The sequence below is a fragment of the Patiria miniata genome, unplaced genomic scaffold (genome assembly GCF_015706575.1).
Source record: "Patiria miniata isolate m_02_andy unplaced genomic scaffold, ASM1570657v1 HiC_scaffold_8, whole genome shotgun sequence".
Classification (NCBI taxonomy): domain Eukaryota; kingdom Metazoa; phylum Echinodermata; class Asteroidea; order Valvatida; family Asterinidae; genus Patiria; species Patiria miniata.
The window spans coordinates 13,026,603-13,034,067 of record NW_024037075.1 but is presented as its reverse complement, the minus strand read 5'-3'; the positions used below and the strand labels follow the sequence as shown (position 1 = coordinate 13,034,067).

General features: G+C 39.1%; 1 long non-coding RNA gene across 1 annotated transcript; it reads right to left on the bottom strand.

Moving 5' to 3' along the window:
• Positions 1–226: 226 nt before the first annotated feature.
• On the bottom strand, positions 227–4,291 carry LOC119719305. The gene is made up of 3 exons (XR_005269895.1): positions 4,185–4,291; positions 3,462–3,659; positions 227–261 (listed from the first exon to the last, which is right to left on the bottom strand). It is a non-coding gene; the product is annotated as an uncharacterized LOC119719305 (long non-coding RNA).
• Between the last annotated feature and the right edge of the window lie 3,174 nt (positions 4,292–7,465).

The following is a 7,465-nucleotide window of genomic DNA, read 5'->3' as shown; positions in this document are numbered from 1 at the left end:
TTTTGTCAAATGTGTCACACATAATGGGGGTGCCATTTGTGAATCATACTCTCTCGCATTACCAGCCATCTGCCTTTTGTGTCCATGTTTTAACATTTGATCTACGATATCAATTAGTGTGATGAACAAGATCATATTTACCTGCTCCATCCGACGGCAAGCTGCAAGTGATACTAACTCCACTTGAACCAACAATGGTATGGCAGTGGCTACCGCTGACTGTGCCAATTTTTCCGATGGTTCCAGTTCGTTGTGGGGAATCTAAAATCAGAAGAATTCAAATATCCTTTTAAAAGATACTGATAAAATGATTCATGTACTGGATTTCTTCATGTCATCCGTGCTTTGAAAACTGTGACTTTTAATGAAGATATATAAGGCCAAACAAAAACAACATTGATGTGTTTACGGTAACCCCACCGACCTGGACTTTGCAGCCAAACTGCCGACCTCAAACTTTTTGCAAGTTGATAATTTAAAATGAAAACTATTTTCAATTATTTTCCATGACAATATTCCACACTTGAAACTGCATGGCCATAATTTGACACACACACACGTAAACGTGCGAAAAATCATGACGACGTCAAAACTTGAATAACGCTTGGCCTACAAAAGTACATATGTTTTTAATTTCGCGTACAAGCTGATATGTATCCTTTTATAGGAAGCTGGTGCGCGCAGAACTCACGTGAACCTACATGATGAATGAGAAGCGTGCGACACCAGCCAATGGAAAGGCCGGCGTATACTTTATTACGCTTTAAGAGGATCACATTTCGATGGTGTATTTTTGTCCATGATATATGCTTCTTCTGGTTTTTTTTAGACGAACACAGATTGATCCAGTTTATAGCGCTAGCTGGCCCTAGCTTGGGCTTGACGTACGTGATGATGTCATATTGACAGCTAGCTAGCTAGCTGGCAGCGCAGGCACGCAGTCCGTGATGGTGATGGCCGGGTTCACTGTATCTGTATGGATAAATAATTCACCGTTTAGGTCTGAGACGACAAAGCAGAACACTTGCAGCAGCGGTCAAATATATTTGTTTCTGAGCAGTGCTGTTGGCATTATTGATTCACGATCCCTCATAGATACATGTAGATGTGATTCGGTTATTTCCGTTGACTGATCTGACTGACTGTATACGACGGAGCTTTGATATGATCAGCATTTTTGCGCAAAAAAACTTGATGAGCACAGAAAAGGGTACTAATTTTATTTTAAAGTATTAAGAATTTTAAAAAATTTTAATAGAACTTAGCAGATTCGAACCTGCAATATTTGAATTTGAAAGCACCCTTTTTCAAACTTCCCCACACTGACTGAAACTCCTGGTGAGACCGCTGTTTGTTTTACCTCCATGGTTACACAGAACCTAAATTGGGTCTATGATCATATCCTTGCGTGAATGTCAAGTTTTTATATATTGAATGTAAATCCACAAAATATAACACTGGATGGCATATTTCATGTATTTCTTTTTAAAGGGGAATTAATTGTAATTTATTGTATTGAAAATAAATCCTTGAATAATTATTTCCTTTTCTTTTGGGTATGGAGTTCTGTGGCCTGTGTGGAGTACTGTGGCCTCGTGGTTAAGGGCACTGATTCGTGGTCTGCGCGTAAAGCTGCAGGTTGTGGGTTGGAGTCCTGGCGGGGTCATGGTGCGTGTGCCCTTGGGCAAGGCACTTTGTCACTCATTGCTTCTCTCCACCCAGGAGTAAATGGGTACCTGTGAGGGCAGAGATGGTTATTGTGATTGAATTAGCTTCCTTGGGCCTAACACGCTGCATCGAGCTGTATACTCCCCAGGGAGCTGAGATGGTATTTGGAATGTTTCATGGGCCCAATGAGCAGGGATAATGATGTAGCGCCTTGAGCACCAGTCTTGGTGGATACGTGCACTTTATAAATATCCACTATTATTATTATTAAATAATTCTTTTGGTATTCGTAAAAACTGTATTATTGGGGACACCACCCATACGGAACCCCTGGCCAATTTGTTTTGTTTAAATGCACAATTTTAATTTGTATTATTGTGAGGAATTCATTGAATTTAATCAATGATTCTGATGTCGAAATAAAATTAAAATCAGTGCCAACTTCCAATTCTAAATTTTAAGGTGTTTTATTATTGAACTGTTATGCTGTGTATCTTGAAGACTGAATAGATGAACTTCAACTCTGGGTCAGTCTGAAGTTTTCTTTGGAGTATGATCACCCATTATGCACTAGCTCGACTTGGAATAAGGAAGCTCTTTGTCTCTCAATACATTTCTAATACCCAGAGACTCACAATACACTCCGACAGGCTGGCATTATTCAAAACAGAGTAACCTTGCGCAAACAGTTTTATTTATTTTCTAGTTTTTTTTGTTTTTTTGTTTTTAAACATGAATTGTGAGTTTGGGCTCTGTTGTTAATGTTATGGAACACCTTGCATACTGAGTGAAAAAAAACACATTGACCCAGCAACCCGGAAGGTTCATCATTCTGGGTAAAATGCAAGTAAGTGTAAAACAACTGAATGAAAGATGAACATACATGCAATAGGCCTATACCGTCTCAATTTGAAAATTGCTGAAATACATACACTGATCTATGGAGGTCAAAATTGTGCCTACTCTTGGGGGGGGGGGTCACCTCTGACAGGTGAAGTGTGGGAGATTTGACCCCCTGATCTGTATTGCCATGTTATGATTTTTAAAATTATTTTTAGAATCAGACTGCAACTCTGATTTCACCAGTTTACAGCTTGAGACAATCTTTTATGAATTATGAACAGAACAGAAATCAGAACGTGTACATGATTAGCATGGGTGTCGCGGGATGTACCCGATGTTGATACCGATGTTCCCCACTACCGATGTTCCCCGAAATCCTTAGGATTAGGTTTAGGGTTAGGGGTAGGGCTAGGGTTAGATTGGTAGGGATCTCGGGGAACATCGGTATTGGGGAACATCGGTATTGGGGAACATAGGTACGCACCCGGCGTCGCGAGGGGGCGTCGCGAGGGGGGGGGGGGCAAGGGGGGCAAGGGGGCAAAAAATGTGCTTTGTCCCCCTTTAGAAAAAAATCCTTGAGACGCCCATGATGTTTAGTGAGTTTCAAACATTGCAAAATAATACACAAATTCAAGAACTGAAATGAAAAAAAGAAGACAAAATAACATTATTTTCCCACCACCTATCTGGCGTTTTTTTTTAGGCTGTTACCGTAAACAGGCCATTTATTTTGGTTGGCCTAACATGTATAATTATGAAAAATCTGACTGTCCCCAAAACAAGTTGAAACCTGTCGACTTACAAACAAATCCTGGAGTGAGGTGAGGTATGGAGGTGAGGTAGGATTGGGGGGGGGGAGGGGGGTTGAGTTGGGAGGGACGAGGGAGACTTAATGCCCCTCCCTCCTTCATAGATCCAATGCAAATGGTCAAGCTACTAAATGTACTCACCTGTTGCAGCTGAGGGGGTGGGTACCTGTGCCTCCTGTTGCATCGTGGTAGGGACATCAGTCTGGCAGGCTGCTTCAGATTGTGCAGCCATGGTACTTTGGGTCACCCATCCACACTCAGACCTCACCCACCTGCAGTGTGTTGATCTCATCATCGTAGAAGTTTGCACTTTTCGGAACGAAGCCACAAATGGAAGTCCTGTTTGTCAATGATAAATGAAAGTTGTAACACATTGGTCTTCATTCCAGCTTCAATCTCATTCTTCAGCATGAAAACTTGTACTTACAATGTCGTTTATATTTAGAATAAAGACTTTAAGTTTGTATTCAGCTTGCACATGAATAAAGGCATGCATAGATGGTACATTTTGTGGTCTCGATGGGTCACGAGGGTAAAATCTAAGACCTTGGCATCCGAGACCGAGACCGAGACCAGCACTTTCAAGACTGAGACCAGCCTGATCGAGATTGAGACTCTGATAGGATGAGACAGAGACAAGATCGAGACAAGACCGAGACCGAGAAAAAGTGGTCTGGAGTCGCTGGTAGAAACTGCTCTAGACTAATGCACAGTTGACCGTCAGTCAGTGAGATAGGTAAAATGCGACAGTGAAACCTCTTCATTATACATGTAGGTTATGCTGATGTTTAGTATAATCCATGAAACCAACAATATTAAGAACCAAAAACAAAAGCACTGAACCATCGCTGTGGCAAAACTTACAGTTAGGTTTGAAGCGGGTTGATTCAGAGACATCCAAGACGACACTAAAGCACTGCAGCTGCCACACCCAACAATCGCATGACCACTTGACGGAACTACATTATGCAAATTCATCTCTCGATAAGTGTCCATATATGGCATTGACTCAAATCTTACAAGTAAATGATTCACAGCTAACATTGATATTCTGTCACATGCAAGCAGGTTGCACCCAATGAAACAAAACATGCACTTTCAATATTTGTATCTTGTCCTAATAAGTCTATTTTCGTACTAAATACATCTTACTGCAAAAAAATAAAAGGATGTTTTAAATTCTGGCAAATCGCGCATTGATATTTTATATTTAATATATATAAAAACTACATTTGTACCAGTAGGCCTACAGAAACACACCTGGGTTTTTCCAAAATATTCTTAGTCAACACTGAAGTCTGTTTACATGTAGTTTGGTCTGCTGTCATGGGAATAGGCCTAATACAAAGTTAATAAGTCAATGGATAACTTTCTCTATCAAATGACGCACTTTCATGTGTTTACAAGTGTTATTCTTAGCTCAGCATCAATTCAATGCAAATTGATTAACCTTTGAGCCTTTAGTCAACACGTATCGGTACATGTTATGCCTACACAGCTTGGTACACGTATTATAAAACATGTGATACAGCAAATACATTTAGAGCGACATATTTAAATACCAGCATTATGAGAAACTATAATAAAATGCAATTGCAAACTGCTGGAATGATTATTTGGAAGTAGGCCTACATCCTAACACTGGCACTAGTGTCTGGACCAACTCTACAAAGGCATCAAGCCTTTCACTTATGAGGAACCATTTTAATTAATAGCCAATTTGACAATCCAACTAAATTGTTACAAATATGTTGAAAAAAAGTACGTACCTAAATTTCATCTTCAACCTGTCACTTCCCTGCACAAAGCCCTGATGCTTTCACCGAGAAATCCAGCCGCAAATTAAAGACGGACATGTTTTAAAACATAGATTTCAATTCCTCAAGTTGGAGAATCCAGCTGTTGAATAGCAGGAGGTTGTGGGTTCGAGTCCCACTCTAATCAGCTTGCTTGCAAAGGTTTTTTTTAGAATTCTTTATGTCACTGACAGTTTGGGAAGATATTTTCTTTAAGGATTGAAAAAGGTAGGGGACAATGGGTCGTTCATGAATTGTGTCTTTTGGTTTCCTGCTCAGAGCCAGGTTTCAAGAAATCAGGAAGGCTCCTTATGAATAAACTAAGATATTAGGGTTCGATGACTGCAAACTGCAAGCCTAAAATGTCGTCTGGGTGATTGCTGATGTCTATCAGGAAAGATTAAAGGGCCCATGTAATGTAGTTTGTTTTAATGCAATCCTTGAAAATGCACCTTTGTGTCCAATTTAACCTTACTTTCAATTTTTGTTTTGACATATTCCAGGGTATTTTTGTGTCTTTTTTTGTTTTTATGCTGTTGCGAATTTCCATAGGGCCTATAGATTAAAACTGTGATATCATACCGGGCAGAAAACTCAATGTTACAGCTACAGTTGCTGGAATTTTGGATTTTGCTGGGGTAAATTTTCTTTCCTGATTCGTTGTTGTGTCATACATGGCAGTAAGCCAATGAGCAAATTTTGGGGTTCATAATTTGAACAGAAAACCCATTTAGTTTAGAAACTCACAGCAATAGCGCCCTCAGATGTCCAAAAATATGGACAATTTTTAATGTATAAAGAAGTGCACGTTTCAATAAAATTAACCAACTTGTGATGTTAAATTCTTTTCATACATTTAAGTGAAGTAGAAAGTTGTACAAAATGTGTCCCCAAGAAAAGTCATTGTGTGGCCCCTTTAAAGTCCATGTATAATATTGAAACAAGATTTAATTAATTACACTGAACATTACTTGCCAGTGACGATTTCAGAACCAATTTGGAATCTACTTTGGAGTCAATATTACTCAAGTGCTCAAAATCAATGTGATATTGATATCATTATTTTCATTACAGTGGAGTCTCGATAAGTGAAATCTCGGGAGAGTTGGCTCAAATTTTGAGTTAAGCAGAGTTTTGAGTTATCTAATGGATTTTCTATTCAACAACAATTGACGGGAATAAATTTTTGCTTGAGTTAGAAGGGTTTTTGGGTTGACAGGTTTTGACTTGGAGATTTCACTGTATTAAAAACAAAAGTGTCTCTGTGTAAGGGAGTGTGGTTGGGCTGCTGAATGAAGCTTTGTGTCAAGAAATGATAAAGTGGGAATAACTTTGTCCAAAAAAATTAATTACATACCAGTACAAAAGAGCTTCCTTGACATGGCAATGCTGTTTAAACTTACTAATTTCAGTAATTGGTATGTCAAAATACGTGTTTATTGCAACATCAACTTATTCACGTCAAAAGGCACCGTTATTTTGATTGTGTGGAAAGTCCAATTTAAAAAAAAAAAGGGGGGGATAGCTGTACAATTCTTGCATGGACCAAAAGCGTAGTTTAAGCAAGTATTATTGTGAAACGACAATGTGAGGCATTCTGGCAAAATGAGACAGAACTGGGCAGAGGTCGAAATGAGGGTTTGTGGGCAGTAGAAAAGAGAATACAATTCTGCTTACAATATTGTTTGCTGCACTCCAATCGGATATTCTCTTGACAAGTTATGACTGTTTAAAGTTCACGTTTCTCGACATGTCAAAAAAGTAAAATACTTAAAAAAGGCCTTTAAAGTTTCAAGTTTTGTATTCGTGAAAATAAAACATGCCAATTTGTGTTGGTTTCTTTACACTGCTATTCCACAATATTTATACTGTTTCTTTAATATCTGTGTAGCAGACATATAAGGGATTACAACTGTGCCCACTTCCGTTGCATTTTGCCAGAATGCCTCACAAAAATTTTAAATGTTACGAACAGTAAGCAAATGTCCCAATGACTGACACCCCTCGTGCCATGTGGTCCAAAGAGGCATAACTGGGCTGAGCTGAGCATGTGTAGCTTGTGAAGAGATCACTTGCAGTGCAACACAAAATGTGTGCATGTGTCTCTATGTGAACCATGTGAACTCATCAATTTGGTGTACGTAAAATGTAATACATTTGATAACTTTTCATAACATTGTTGACTACCGGTAGGCCAAGAGTAAATATTCCCCCGTTTCAGATTACTTCCTGTTTTAAAATGGCGTAGGCAGGCCAGGATTTGTAAAGACAGCACCAGACAAGACAAACCCAGAAAATTGAAATCAAGCTTTGTGCATCAACACACAAAAACACCCATACTGAAATTTG